Here is a 16229-nt window from a genome sequence, read left to right on the forward strand (position 1 = left end):
GTCCTTTATGCTGTTTCTAACTGGATTGTTTGGGTCTTTTTTACTTTTGAGTTTTAAGAGTCCTTTATATAGTCTACACACTAGCCCTTTGTTGGATATGTGGTTTGCATATATTTTCTCTCACTCTGTAGTTTGTCTTTTCATCTTCTTAATAGGGTATTTCACAGAAGTTTTTAATTTTGATTAAGTACAATTGATCTATTTTCTCTTAGGTATCATGTTTTTGGAGTCAAGTTTAAGAAACCTTTACTTAGTCCTAGGTCCAGAAAATTCTACCTTGCTTTTTAAAATAAAAATATTGTAGTTTTATGTTTTACATTTAAGTCCATAATCAGTTAATTTTTGTATGAGGTGTGAGACTTAAGTCAAAGATTGATTTTGTGTCAACTATCCCAGCACTATTTGTTGAAATGGCTACTCTTCTTCCATTGAATTGCTTTTGCACCTTTCTCAAGTATCAGTTCAGTATATTCGTCAGAGTCTGAGTTCTTTATTCTGTTCTATTGATCTGTGTCTATTCCTCTGCCAATACTGCAGTCTTGATTTCTGTAGCTCTATAATAAGTCTGGAAATTAGGTAGACTCATTTCTCCCAACTTCTTTTTTTTTAATTGTCTTAGCTATTCTAGTTCTTATGCCTTTCCACACAGATTTTAGAATAATCTTAACTAGGGCGCCTGGGTGGCTCAGTCGTTAAGCGTCTGCCTTCGGCTCAGGTCATGATCCCAGGGTCCTGGGATCGAGCCTCACATCGGGCTCCCTGCTCCGCGGGAAGCCTGCTTCTCCTTCTCCCACTCCCCCTGCTTGTGTTCCTGCTCTCGCTATTTCTCTCTCTGTCAAATAAATAAATAAAATCTTTAAAAAAAAAAGAATAATCTTAACTATATTTGCTAACTACAAAAATATTTGCTAAGATTTTATAGGAATTACATCAAACCTATATACCAATTTGGGGAGAATTCTCATCTTTACTATGTTAACTCTTCCAATCCATGAACATAGTTTGTCTCTCTCTTTATTCAGACTTTCCTTAATTTCTTTCATTATGATTGTGTAGCTTTCAGTATACAAGTCATGTACATGTTTTGTTATAGTCACATCAATTTTTTGAGTGATTGTAAATGGTAATTTATTTTTAATTTCAGTTTCCACATATTTATCATATACAGAAGTGTAATTGACTTTCATTTGTTGATTTTGTGTCTTGGGGCCTTGATGAACTTACTTATTAGTTGTAGGAGTATTTCGGGTTCTGTTTTATATTCCTTGAGATTTTCTGTATAAACAATCATGGCATCTGCAAATAGGGACAGTTTTATTTCTTCCTTTCTAATCTGTATGCCTTTATTTCCTTTTCTTGCTTCATTGCCCTGGCTAGAAATTCTAGCACTATCTTGAATAAGAGTGATAAGAGTTAATGTCCTTACCTTATTCATGATATTAGGGGGCAAACAGTCAGTCCTTCACAACTAACCATGATTTGGCTATAGGGTTTTTTTAAAATAAATATTCTTTATCAAGTTGAGGAACTTTCCTCTATTTTTACTTAATGTTTGTCACAAATTGGCTGAATTTTGTCAAATGCTTTTCTGAGCTAATTGATATGATCATGTGATTTTCTTCTTTAGCCTATTAACATGGTGGATTACATTGATTGAATTTTGAACATTGAATCAATCTGCACCCCACAAAGACAATTTGAGCATGGTGTATAATTTTTAAAAATGTATTGCTGAATTCTATTTGCCAATATTTTGTCAAGGATTTTGCACCTATATTCACAAGAGGTATTGGTCTGTAGTTTTATCTTTTTGTACTGTGTTTGTCTAGTTTGGGTATTAAGGTAATATTAACTTCATAAAATAAATTTGAAGTGTTTCCTCTTCTCTTTTCTGGAAGAGAATATGTAAAAATTGGTAGTAATTATTCTTTAAACATTTTGTAAAATTCTCTAGTGAAACAATATGGACCTTTTATGAGGTTTTAAAATTATGAATTCAATTTCCAAAATAGTTACAGGGCTATTCAAATTCTCTATTTCATATTGGATATATTGTGATAGCTTGAATTTTTTGAGAAAGTGATCCATTTAGTTTTTCTTATTTTTTTTAGAATTTTATTTATTTTTATTTTTTGTTAAAGATTTTATTTATTTATTTGGGAGCGAGAGAATGAGAAAGAGAGAGAGAGAGCACATGAAAGGGGGGAGGGGCAGAAGGAGAAGCAGGCTCCCTGCTGAGCAGGGAGCCTGATTCAGGACTTGATCCCAGGACTCCAGGATCATGACCTGAGCCGAAGGCAGTTGTTTAGCCAACTGAGCCACCCAGGTGCCCCGAGTGAACCATTTAACTTGTCAAATTTATGCATGTAGAGTTGTTCATAGTATTCTCTTATTTTCCTTTGGATGTCTGCAGTATCTGTAGTGATATCTCCTGTTTCATTCTTGATACTGATAACTTGTGCCCTCTCTTTTTTTCTTGCTACAGGTTTGTCAATTTTATTGATCTTTTCAAAGATCAACTCTTTGTTTCATTTTCTCTACTCTTATGTTTTCTGTTTCATTGATTTCTGTTCTTATCATTATTATTGCCATCCTTTTGTTTGATTTGGGTTTAGTTTTGCTTTTTTTTTTTTTTTTCAGTTTTGCTCTTCTCTTTCTAGGTTCTTGAAGTGAGAGCTTATATATTAATTGGAGACTTTTCCTCTTCTCTAATGAATGCAGTTAGTGGTATAAATTTACCTCTCAACACTGATTTACCTCCATTTTTTTGATATGTTATATTTTCATTTTAATTCTATTATTTGTGTTTTTCATCACTCTTGAGACTTCTTCCTTGATTTACGGATTATTTGGAATTGTGTTGTTTAGCTTCCAAGTGCCTAGATAGTTTCCTGCTATTTTTATGTTTTTGATGTCTACTTTAATTCCATTTGATCAAAGAACACACCTTGTAAGATTTCAACTGTTTTAAGTTTGTGGAGGTGTTTTATGGCCCAAAGTATGATCTATTTCTGAACAGTAGAAAGAAAATAGACTTTTAAAAAATCATCTCAGAGACCCCAAGACCATAGCAAAAGATCCAACATTTATGTCACTGAAGTCCTGGAAGGAGAGGAGAAAAAGGATGGGCCTGAAAAACTACTTGAAGAAACAATGGCTGAAACTCTCCAAATTTGGCAAGAAACCCAAACCAACAGACTCAAGAAGCTTAATGAATCCCAAACAGAATAAATCCAAGAAATATATGACAAGACAAATTATAATTAAGCTTCTAAAAACTAAAAGAAAAAGTATTGAAAGCATTCAGGAAAAAAATGACACCTTGCCTATAAAGGGAAAATAATGACAGTGGCAGCTGATTTCTCATCAGAAACCATATAGGTCAGAAAGAAATGGCACAATATTTTTCAGGTGCAAAGGAAAAGAACCATGAACCCAGTGAAAGTATCTTTCAAGAATGAAGGGAAAATCAAGACATTGTGAGATAAAGAAAAGTTAAGTGAACTTGATGCCAGCTGACCTACCCTAAAAGAATGGCTAAAGGAAGTGCTCCACAGAGAAAGGGAAAGATAAAAGAAGGAATATTGGAGTGTCAGTAAGGAAGAAAGGATACAGTAAATAAAAATATGGGTAAATTCCATAGACTTTTCTTCTCTTGAGTTTTCTAAATTACGTTTGATGGTTGAAACAAAAATTGTAACACTGCCTGTTGTGGTTCTAAATATATGTAGAAATATTTAAGACAATTATATTATAAATGGGGGAGGGTAAAGCGACTAAATGGAGGAGGTTTCTATATTTCACTTAAACTGGTAAAATGTCATCACCAGTAGACTGTGATAAGTTATATATATATGATGTGATATCTAGAGCAACCAGACAAAACTTGTAAAAAGAGTACATTTAAAAACCTACAGGTAAATCAAAATGGAATTCTAGAAAATGTTCAAAAGGCACAAAAAGGCAGAAAAAAGAAGAAACAGAGAAGCAAAAAACAGAACAAGCAGAAAACAAAAAATTAAAATGGTAGATTTAAGCACTAAAATCAATATATAAATTTAATGTAAATAGTCTGAAAACACCAATTAAAAGGCAACAATTGATAGACTAGATTGAAAAGTATGGTCCACCTGTCATCTTACTGATTCTTTCCTCTGTCCTCTCCATTCTGCTATTGAACTCATCCACTGAGCTCCTATTTTGGTTATTGCATTTTTTAGTTCTAAAATGTTCTTTTCGTTTTTATTCATACTCCTATTTATTTGTTGACACTTTCCATTTATTTTCTGAGATTTCCTATTTTTGCATTTGTTTCCAATATGTTCAGAATTGCTCATTGAAGCATTTTTATCCTGGTGACTTTGAAATCTTTGTCAGATAGTTCTAATAGCTCTGCCATTTTGGTGTTTGTATCTACCGATGTTATTTTCATTCAATTTGAGATCTTCCTTGTTCTTGGTATGGCAAGTGACTTTCTGTTGAAAACTGGACATTTTTGTATTGTTACATAAATCTCTAGATCTTATTTAGATCTTTTATTTTATTTAGCTTTCTCTGACATCACTCCAAGAGGAAGAGAAGGGACACTGCCTCATTATTCCCAGTGATGGTAGAAGTTTAGGTTCTCCACCAGGCCTCTGTTTAATACCAATAGGGAGAGAGTACTCTTCCTTACTTCTGGGCAGGGTAAGAGTTCTGGCTCCCCACATGGTCTCCACTAACATCGTGGTGAGGGAAGCCTCATTACTGCTGGGTAATGGGAAAAGTTCTGATTTTCTAAGCCTCCTCTGCTATCATTCCAGCGAGGAGGGGAAGTGTCTCATTACTGTCAAGTGGTCATTGAAGTCAGGCTTCCCATGTGGTCTCCACCAACACTATGGTGTTGGGGTTGGGAAGAATTTGTTACCAGCTGATAGAGATGAAAATCCTGGCTTCCTGCTTGACCTTCTCTGACACCACTCCAGTGTGTTGGTGTGTTGGGGTGCTTCATTATGGCCTTGTGAAGATGTAAATCTAGGCTCCCCACTTGGTCTTTCCAGGCATGAGTGGGGGTAGGAACACAATTTTTTTCTGTAGCATTCATCTGGAATAAAATGTTTACTGTCTGAAAGTTTTCTATCTTCCTAGGATGCTCCTTTCCTAGTCCTTTGGGTAGAGAGAGTAGTCTTTGCTTGAGAGTAGTCTTTATTTTTTGTTTTGTATTTTTTTTGTCCACCCTCACTGGTGTTTTCAGGTTGCTAGCTTCTCCAGTTCCAATTCTGGGATATATGAGGCAAAACAAAAACCCAGGAAGCTCATCACTGAGTTGTTCTTTGGGTCCTGAAGTTCTTGATCTGATTTGTCTTTTTCTTTCCACCTTTCAGAGTCTTCTTATATATATTTTATACATAATGTTCAGGATTTTAGTTATACTTAGGGATGGAACAGGGAAGAGTTCATTTACTCCATCTTCCCAGAGTACTCTGCAGTCCTCTTAAACGATGTAAAAATATAATTAATGATGGCAATTTCCTTGTAATACATTTTTGAGTCAATTTAAAAGTTGCAAAACACTATAATTATATTTTTACAAGAAGAATATTTATACAAAAATCTAGAAGAGCTTCTAGATAGAGGTGGCATCAGTGATTAACCTCCAAATGTAGAAATCATCCTGATTTTCTTTTTACTTATTAGTATTTTCTGATTTTTGACATAAAAAACTTAAATAAATTTGTAAAACATTTCAAAGTATAAATAAGGATTTTAAGGGATTTGAATATATTAGGAATAATTATATTACTATAATATAATTAATATAAATATATAAGATAATATAATAATTATTATATTATTCCTAATATATTCAAATCCCTTAATAATTATATTAGCTACTATTAATTGTGCAGCAACTATTTTGTGTCAGACAAAACACTGGGTGCTTTACAGGTAGTAATCTGACTTCTATGAGATAGGCTTTACCTGTTCCCATTTTACAGGTGGGGAGATAAGTTCAGAGAAGTTAAATCACTTGGTGGTTTACAAAGCTGTAAAAGCAAGGATGCTAACTCAGGCTTAACTGGCTTTCTGCTTCCTCCAAACAATCACTAACATATTTGCAATGCTTTACGGCTTACAAAGAAAGCACTTTTCACATGTGTTCACATTTAGTCTTCTCAATAACCCAGAGGCAAAGTTGAAAGGGGCACTGAAATTTTACTTTGAAAGATTTGGTTTTAGTCTGTGCCTTCAGTGAGATGTGAGATGTGACAAAATGAGAATTTGAACCAGATGATGTCTCTCCAACTTATTTTGTCCAAGTCTCCTTTGGGAATGTCCTCTGGAATCTTCCAATCCAAAAGTCTACCCACAGGGACTTGGACAACCTGTGGCCCTGGAGCCTCCCCAGTAAAATAGTGAGCTCAGCAGGTGGATGCAGAAAACATCCCCCAAGGGCCAATGCACAGCATTGCTTCTAGGGGGATGGGAAAGATTTGGGGACCCTCCCTACCTTTGAGTCAAAACACATCACTCATGATTCAGATTCAGCCATGAGCCCCTTTACTCTTAATTTTTCCCTACCCCAATTTCCAGGGGGAGAAATTCTGCAGCAACTCTAAGAGGAAGAGATAGAATAAGTAGGTACATCTTTGAATGTAGTCAAGTTGTTCTGAATTCTCCCACTTCCTTTTTTTTTTTTTTTTGCCCATTCACCTTTTTGTCCCCTTCTTCTGCACTGATTAGACCCAGGCAGGCTTTTGACTGTTTGGTGTTGTCTCCCTACTCTCCTCCCCACCCCAGAGCCCAGGAAAGACTTCTTTCCCTTCCTGAATTTGTCTTCTCACAGACTATTTGGTCTTCATACTTGTTTTGTTTGGCTTACATGGTGTTAGTTAAATAGTTGGGGTTTAGTTGGTTAGTTTAATGTAAACTAACTGATGGCATTTGAAAATCAAAAGACATCATAGAACTCAGTTGGTGATCCTCTTAAAAAGTTGGAAAATCTGGCAATACTGGGCCACACTGCTCCATGGCACCAATCGCTAGAGCTGAGTAGTACCCACCCCCTTTAATGGGGCACATTCTCTCTAGTTTATAACTAGTTACAGTTCGCTGATTACATTGCCTACCAAATGGCATGCTTTTGTGTACTGCTATAAATTGTTCTCCCTCTATTCCCTGCCTCAATAATACACCAATTCTCTTTCAGACTGATCCCAGCCTTCAGAAGGAAGCAACCTGAATAAACTTACTGACACTACAGGAACCTGCTACTGAAGTGTGCTCCTCCAAACAGCAGCATGGGCATCACCTGGAGGGGCTTCCTGTAAATGAAGCATTTCAGGCTCCACGCCAGACTTACCGAACTAGAATCTGCATTTTTAACAAGATCCCTGGATCATCTGTATGCATATTAAAGTTTAAGACGTGCTGATAGAGAGTAATTGTCCTGTGAAGCTTTTTGCCCTTCATCTCACTCAGGGGTGTATACATTTTAAAAGAGAAAGGTTTATAAAATTAATCAGTGAGATTTTAATGTGAATAAAAATTGAAGATATTTCACGGATTTTAAGGAAAATATTTTCAGATACACCGCCTTTTAGATCTGGAAGATCTAAATCCTAAAATTAGACCTGGAAACCCTTTAATAATTTACAGTCCAGCTCTTATTTTGCAGGTAAAAACTTGGAAGCTCAGAGAAGGGAACTATCTTGTCCACAGTCAAAAGCTAGTGGTACAGTTAAGAGGAAAAGACAGAGAAAGCTTCCTCGCAAAGTTGCCAGAGGAAGAGGAATGTTCCAGTCTTAGGACTGCTGATCTCATATTATGTTGTAGGATTTCCAAGCAGCTTGTTTTTACTTCTGGTCCTGCTTCATCTAGAGCAGTGGTTCTCAACCTGAATGTGTGGAAGAATCACATGGAGGGCTTGGTAAACACTAGACCTTGTATGCATGACGTGGACACCTCAGGCCTCACATCAAGTTCCTTCTGCACCTCCCATAAACATCTCAGCTAATGCTCAGGCCTGAGGGTGTGCATCTGAGTGGTACAGTCTACCCTAGGGAGGATGATCTAGAAAAGAAAATCATTCAGGTCCCAAATGAGGCCTTGGAGCCATTCAAGAGGGAATCTCAGGGTCCCAACTCCCAGAATATGGCCAAGAAGGTGGAGGGCATGGTCTCCCCATAGGCACTACCCCTTGACTCCCCAAGATTCTTTACCTTGTAGGGAGGAGTACAGCCAGAAGGGCAGATCAGGGTCTTTAAGCTTTGTTACTCAAAATGTAACCTGATCCAGTAACATCAGCATCATTCTGGAGCTTATTAGAAATGCAGAATCAGAATGAGCACTTCATCAAGATTTCCTGGGACTTCTGTGCGTACTTGAAGTCTAAGCAGCACTGGTCTAGGCACAGGATCAGGGCAGGGCCTTTTTCCCTGAGTCTGAGGCAACATTAGTCCTAGAGGATGAGAATGGTGCTTTAACTCATCTTTGGGTCCTGTGAAGAATCCACTATCCAGCTAGAAAGAGATTAATATTTGTCAAATTTGACTGAGGTAACAGCAAAGCAATACAAGTTATTTCTAATTTTATTTCACTTTACTCTCCCAAATGATCATTTCACAAGAAAGAAAGTCATTCCAGGACTACTTATGAATGTTTTACAGCAGAAGGAAATTATTTGATAATTAACACTCCGAGAACAAAGTGAAGTATTTTTGAAGGGGAGGAGAGACAGAGAGAGAGTTCAGTTTCACCAGACTATTCCATGCACAGAGTTGATCATTTTATTAGTCAGAGTAACTCTAGAGAGGAAAGTTCTCAGGCCTAATGCAGCCAGTCTCACATTAAAATCCGTATGCCCCCAAATTATTTTGAAAAAAGGAATGATCTAGAAATACTGAGTCCATTGTCACACATGTCCACATTGGCTGAGGCTGATTAGTGCTGCCTGTTAGCACAGATGAGCATGCTTTGTGCCCCATGACACAGTGCTCCCCACTGTCTTTCACCACCTCCTCACCGAGGTTCATGTGCCACGCTACTGGCTCTTGTGGATATTTATTTTAGTATTTCCTGCTACAGAAAGCCCCCAAGTTAGGCTAATATAAAAGACAAAACATAAAAACCTCAGAACAGAAAAATTTCAACCAAAGCATGCGCTCAAACAAATATTTGTTGAGTGCTGGATGCCAGGTCCTTAGAGAAACAGGAGAAACAGATGTAAGTTAGATGTGGGGCTTCTAAAATAGCAGGAAAGAAAAGGTAAGTGCACAATCACCATAAATGTGCAAAGTGATCGGGGCTGCATGAGATGCATAAAGGAATAATCACACCCTTAAGGGCCTAATTGGTTCTGCTGTCTGAGGAAATGGAGTCCAAACATTTTAGATCCTCCTCATCAGTGGGATGGCCAGACACGTGTGTTTAAAACCTGTAGCTCTTGGTAAGGATGTTCTCTTTCCCATCCAGACATTTGCCAGGAGGTATATCCAGCCTTCATCTGCCTTGTCAATTGATGGGCCTAAGACTAAGAATCACAAAGGAAAACAAACACACTTCCCCACATCAGAACGTTATAACGGACTTCCCGCTTACATCACTCTCCTTAGAAAGTGATGGAAACCCGAGCATTAAATTCTACTCTACACAGAGGTGTTTAAAGTTATGGAATGCATTATTCTAAAAGGGTCGTACAGGAACACACACACATACACACACACATATGCACTTCTATACATACATGTGTGCATTTATATAGATACATATGTATGGATGTATAAAGAGTCCTCTCTCTCCCTTTCTCTCTCTAAAGAAATTGGCTAAGCCACGTTGGTTTCTTAAGGGTTGATTAGAATATCTGAGTGTGTTCAGAGACACCATTAGATAGGCCCTGCCCCCTCACAGATATCCAGGAACACACTGGGCTGGGGTTGCCATGGAACTAACTGGTCCATCATGTCTTCCCTGATGCTTCTTCCTCAGTTAGTTCTTATATTTCCTTTCTGACATGAGTTCATTTTAGAAGGAAAAGATTAAATCTCCTAATCCCTCCCTATGCAGAACTGAAGGGATTGGACCCTCTGAACACAAGAGCTGTAACTTTCTTTGGATTTACTGAACTGCATGATTACAAACAGGAAAAAAAAAAAATGTATGGAGTACTTGGGATATGAGTAGTTTGAATGGAAAGTAATACATGAATAATTAATGGGACTAAGAAAAAGGAGCACCTACATTTATTTTAAGGTGCCCCCGGCAGCTCATGGGGGCTTTAAAAATCCTCCAGACTTTCAGGATGCACCACCTCTGTGGAAAATAACACCAGCTTTCCATGTATTAGTTCAACTCCAAAAGTCCCTAAATAACTGAAGACATGTCTGACTTTTAGGGTGGAAAATGCAAGTGCTGAATCTTTGGCATTTTAGATCACACTACAGAGGATACATTGCAAAAATATATACATCAGAGCCACAGGATGCTTCTGAGTAGCAACTGTCATGGGAATGGCAAAAACCCAAAATGCTATCCCAGCCTTGCTCCTAACCAGTCAATGACCATGGGCAAGTTGCTTCCCCTCTATAGTCTTCCCTTTCCCGTGTCTACAGGAAGAAGATTGGGCCAGAAGAAGATGGGGCTCCTGTTAGCTCCAGCTTCCATCCGACTCTGCTCAATCATGGTATGGTAGACTGAAGAATGATCCTCAGAGATATGCTGGTTCTAATCCCAGAACTTAGGAATGTCAGCTCATGTGGCAAAGACTTTGAAGATATGATTAAGGATGCTGAGATGGGGAGATTATCATGGATAATCTGAGTGGGCCCTAACTATAATCACAAGGGTGCTCATAAGGGGGAAACTAAGGGGCAATTTGACACAGAAGAGGAAAAGGCCATGTGACCACAGAGCCAGAGATTGGAGGGATACGGCCCTATGCCAAGGGAACCAGCAGCCACCAGAGGCTGGAATAGGGAAGGAACAAGTCTACCCTGGAGCCTCAAGAGGAAACCAGCTCTGCCAACAGCTTGATTTGAGGGCACCTGAGCTGGCAACCCCTGGGACTCCCCACTCAGCAGGACCCTGATGCTATAGTCACCCATTTCTTTATTAACTCACCCATTTATTCAGCCGACATTCATTGAGTACCTGTAGGCCAGGGTCTCTGCAAGCCCTGAGGGTGTAAGAATGGTCAAAACACATCCCTCCCCTCCTCCGTCTTGGGTGATAAACAGGGACAATAGTGCTGGGATAGTGGAAAGAGTGACACAGACATGGAGAGGCAGAAAGGAAGGGCCTTGCTATTGTTGGTCATCAAAGGGGGCTTCCAGGAGGCACTAGGAGGGTCATGGGTGCCAGACAGGAACAGAATGGGAGGTCAGGACATTTGCCCATGGCCATGAAAGGGCAACAAATCTGACTCCAGACCCAGACACCTCCTCACTGAATCCAGCCTCCACCACTACCTCCCATGCCTATCCAAGGACAAAATTCAGGTTAGCCCACTGGCCAGTGCTTTCTCAGAATCCAGCCTCTTGGTGGTTTCAATCAGTGTTTTCAAATTAGGTCCATGATCCACTGGTGGGTTGTGAAGTCAATTTAATAGCTCATAAGCAGCAGTTTTAAAAGCACAACGGAATTGAATGGAAAATATTAGGGAGCATCTGGGTGGCTCAGTCAGTTAAGCATCTGACTTCAGCTCAAGTCATGATCCCAGGGTCCTGGGATCGAGCCCCTTGTCGGGCTCCCTGCTCAGCTGGGAGTCTGCTTGTCCCCCTCCCTTTGCCCCTCCCCCTGTTGATGTGCTCCCTCCCTCTCTCTCTCTTTCTCAAATAAATAAAATCTTTTTAAAAAATAAATTAAAAAAGAGAGAATATTAGAGTGTGTTGTACATTGCCAGTGGAGATACTATTTTGGAAAAGCTTAGTTTCAGAAAAGAATGTATACTTATATATACACAGGATCATGATGCCAAATGCATTTGTTACTATGGGTCCTGGATGAGAAGTTTGAGAGCCACTGATTTAACTACTTCAAGATAAGCTGCTTTAACCCTTTCTGCAACCTGTTATGCAGACGGCACCACCCCGGCAGTCCAAAAGACACAATAGCAAATGGGGCCCAGAACTGAGCACTCTCAGCTGTCAGAAAAGGTGAGATGTGAGCCCACCAGGCAGAGCACAGTACAAATACTGAGCAAGTGCCTAGAAGACTTTGGGACCCAGAAATTGTAGCTCTCCCCATGGAGAAGATGGTATTTGAGCTGGTTTCTAATTAAGTGAGCTGTGGGAAGAGTATTCAGGAAGAGGGTACAGCATAGGTAAAGGCAGAGAGGCAGGACAGGACAGAGTCTCTTCAAGAGGCAGGGAGTAATTGGACTTGATGGAGCACATTGTGAGTAGGGTTAGGTAGGGTTCCTGTAGGAAATAACACTGCAGAGATAGATTGGGAACTCCTGCAGGCCACTGACCCTCTTTGACCATCAGTCTGTTTTGTACTCAATGAAGTTAATGGTACTTAATACTCATCTCTCTGGTGGCAGAGAATATGAAGAGAGAAGACACAGGAAGATGCATCAAAGAATATGGCCCAATTCACCTACTCACTCAACAGACGTTCCTGCGCCCCTGCTAGGTGGCCAGGACCGTTCGGGGATATGTTGCTGGGTCAGCAGTGCCCAGCCCAGTGGTGCATGCAGGAACTCAAAGAAAAGATCACCCCCTGTGCCTCAGAAAGTCAGAAAGTGTCACAAGGGTAGGATACTTGGGCTGAGTTTGGGGGGATGAGTTGGAATTTACAAAGAGGGAGACAGGAACTCCAGGTGGAAGGAACGGCACCTGTCAAGGGTATAGAAAGGATCTGATGTGTCCAGAGGGTCCACGAGGTTCAGGGGGTATAGACCGGGTTGCCCCGCACAAAGATGCCCTGCTGAAAGCCATGAGGGAATCTAAAATTCAGTCAATTCTGGGCTGACCTCGCCATCAGCCATGGCTTTTCCAATTCACACAGAGGCGCCATCTGCTGGCCAAACTGTGTGCCTGCAGGGCTGGGTCTGCCCAGAAGAAGACTATTTTTGTAACTTGCACCAAGTTTCTGCATGGGCTAGATAGAGAAGGCTTGCATAGGCAGGATTCATGGGGAAGGCAGATGAGATCTGGAAGTTAAAGGAAATTCACTTGGGCAACAAAGTGAATGCAGGCAGCTTCACCATCAATTTTCCTTGGTGTGGACTTTTGGACTCTTATCCCCATCTCCAAATGTGGCTCCCTACCAAGACTCCTAGCTCTAGCTCCAATACTTAACTTTCTCCCTTCTTGGACCATTCCTGACCATCCATTCTCTTCTTCCAGCCACGGTCAGCCCCTCTGCCACCTCCTTCAAACAGTCTTCCCAGAATCCCCTACCAGAACTAATCACTGCCTTCCATTCAGCCCCTCGGTCCCCCTGCGGTCTGCACTTACGCATGTCTCCCGCATGCAGGTGGCCATGTGCATCCCTGTATTTCAATCATTCATGTTTCCCATGTCTGCCTGGCCCATCGATCTCATGAATACATACCTTCAGGTCCCACAGCACACTGTTTGCCCCTTTATAATTCCACAGAGCTGACCCCAAGGGGTCATTTCTGACTCACTAGTAAAGGAAATACTTCTCTGGATGAGCAGGAGTAGGGTAGGTGCCAAGAGCTGAATATGGAAGAGCTCTCTCCAGGGAGGGTTTTCAGCTGCACAGAGTAGACACTCCCTCCACTTCTACTCCTGCCTTCTCACCCCAAAAACTTCCATAGGGAAAAAGCCTTCCAGTCCCCCATCAGAAACCAGACTAAAAAGTAGAATCCTGTGATTTCTGTTTGCCTTAAGGGGTAAAGAACTTATAGGGTCTTCTTTCTCAAGAGAGGTTTAGATATAGGTCAAGGAGCATGAGGACACAAAATACCTGAGAGAAGACAGGGGCACCACTGAAAGGGGTAAAATAAAATAAGATAAAATCAGATAAGATAAGAACCCTCATTCACACACACACACACACACACCCCAACACGGAGCACTGGTCAGCACTGCACAAAATCTGGGGGAAGCCTGGCACTGTTGTAGACACAAGAGCTACAAAACTGAATGTGAAGAGATCTATAGTAGAAAGTAGATTAAGTAATCATGGTCCTGGCCCTAAGGAGCTCACCTGGGAGACTGCTAGCATTCACAGCCAAGCACAGTGCAAAGCAGATGATAAATTATATGATAAAGCTATATATGTAATGTGGGAAGATGGAGAAGAGTTGGGCTAATTTGTGCCAGATTATATAGAGGCTTGAATGGCATGGTAAGGACTGGAGTCTGAGCAGGGACATAATAAGATCAGTCTGTATTGACTGATCTACTATTTCAGCTACACTGGAGAGCAGGGATTGGAGCTGGAGGATGAGCTGGAAAGACGTCACAATTAAAAATAATAGTTCCTAATCCTGAGGCCTTCTTTGTGCCAGGCCCTAGTCTAAGTGCTTTACTTATATAACACATTTGAACCCAATGGTATACAGCCAACGTTAAGGGTTGAATTGTATCCATCAAAAAGTCATATGTTGAAGTCCTAACTCCCAGAAGAAGATTCTTTCCTGTGGTCTTTGGATGGAACCATCCCCGCTGAAACCATAATCTCAGACTTCTGGTCTCCAGAACTGAGAGACAATCCATTTCTGTTGTTCAAGTGATCCGCTTTGTGGTATTTTGTTCCAGAAGCTCTAGCAAACAAATACGGTCCGTCTATTATCATCTCACTTTAAAGAAGAGGAAATGGACACCCAGAGGTCAAATAAACCCAAAGTCACACTAAACCAGTAAGTCGTGGGACAGGTAGCCTCCCTCCAGAGCCCACACACTCAAATTCCATATGAACCTAGCAGTCAGAAGAGGTCATGAAGGCCACGGCAAGGCCAGCAATAGTGAGAGGTGAAAGGGCACAAATCATGTCAGAGCCATTCCAAGGAAGAAGTCTCAGGACCTGGTCCCTACTCAGATGTGGGTGATGAGAAGCAAGCAGGTATTGAAAATGGCTCCTTTAGTTACTAAGAGTGATTAAATCTAGAAATTATTGTAATTTGGGTGATCATGTGTCTAATATCTGTCTTCCCAACTACTGAGAACTCCATGAGGTCAAGGACAATGTGTATTCTCCCACAATGGGTACTTGCCCACCCTGGGTAACTACTGGTAAAGATGAGTCACTACCACATGACTTTGGGCCCCAGAACACAAAAGAAGGAGGGGTTGGGGGTACCATACATGTCTTTCTTCTCGAAGGAATGACAGGCTGAGGGGACTAGCCATCTTTGCAGTGTGATGTGCCAAGGTTCTCCCTTCACAGCATTCCCCTGGTATGCAAAGGTGGCAGTGTAAGTCACTGAAAGGTTTCTGACTTTCTAGGAAACATGAACTAACCCAGTCAACTTATAAGCAAGAAACCTACCCACCAAATACTCACTAGCTCCCTTGCAAGGAGGCAATAGAAGGAACTTCTCCTGCCACAAATCCTTCAGGTGGTAAATTTAGAAAACAGTACCAGGAATGGCATGTGCTGGAGGCAAACCAGAATGAAATGAAAACCCACATCCATGCAGTTCTCAGCCCATGCATGCAATGAGCCAAAACGGGAGGGCTCATCATTTAGCCAAGCACAGCTCTAAATGCTTCATAAACTGCGGCAGGGTTTGGTTGGCCCCCAAACTTTACTCTTCCCCTCCTTCCATAGATAATACATGTTTGGTAGGTCACATGGCCCCCTGGATAAAGACTACATTTCCCAGGCTCCCTTGCAGCTAGATGTGGCCATGTGACTCAGTTCTGGCCAATGGGACGTAAGTGGGAGTGTGTGAAAGTGATGGATAGTTCATGCCCTTTGCCGGTTGTTTCAGACCTTTCTCCAGTCTTCTGCTGGAACATGGAATTGGATGCAGTCAGACTGGACCACAAGGATAAGGACAAACTTTGGGAGCAGTGGAGGAGTGACCAGAAGAAAGTAGATCCCTGAGAACTGTACAGAGAGGAGCTCCAGGCCAGCTCAGGCTGCACATCTCGAGACTTAAGGGAGAGAGAGTAACTACTGTCTAAGCACTACTATTTGGGGTCTCTGTTACTCATAGCAAACCTAATACTAACTGTCACATATATATCAGCTTACTTATTTTTCCCAACAAAGAAATGAGATAGGACTCATATCCCAGTTTATGAATGAAGTAACTAAGGCTACCAGAGTAT

This window comes from Mirounga angustirostris, unplaced genomic scaffold, assembly GCF_029215605.1.
Source record: "Mirounga angustirostris isolate CCGP_5_RB_7025 unplaced genomic scaffold, mMirAng1.0.hap1 SCAF_3, whole genome shotgun sequence".
In the NCBI taxonomy this organism is placed as follows: Eukaryota; Metazoa; Chordata; class Mammalia; order Carnivora; family Phocidae; genus Mirounga; species Mirounga angustirostris.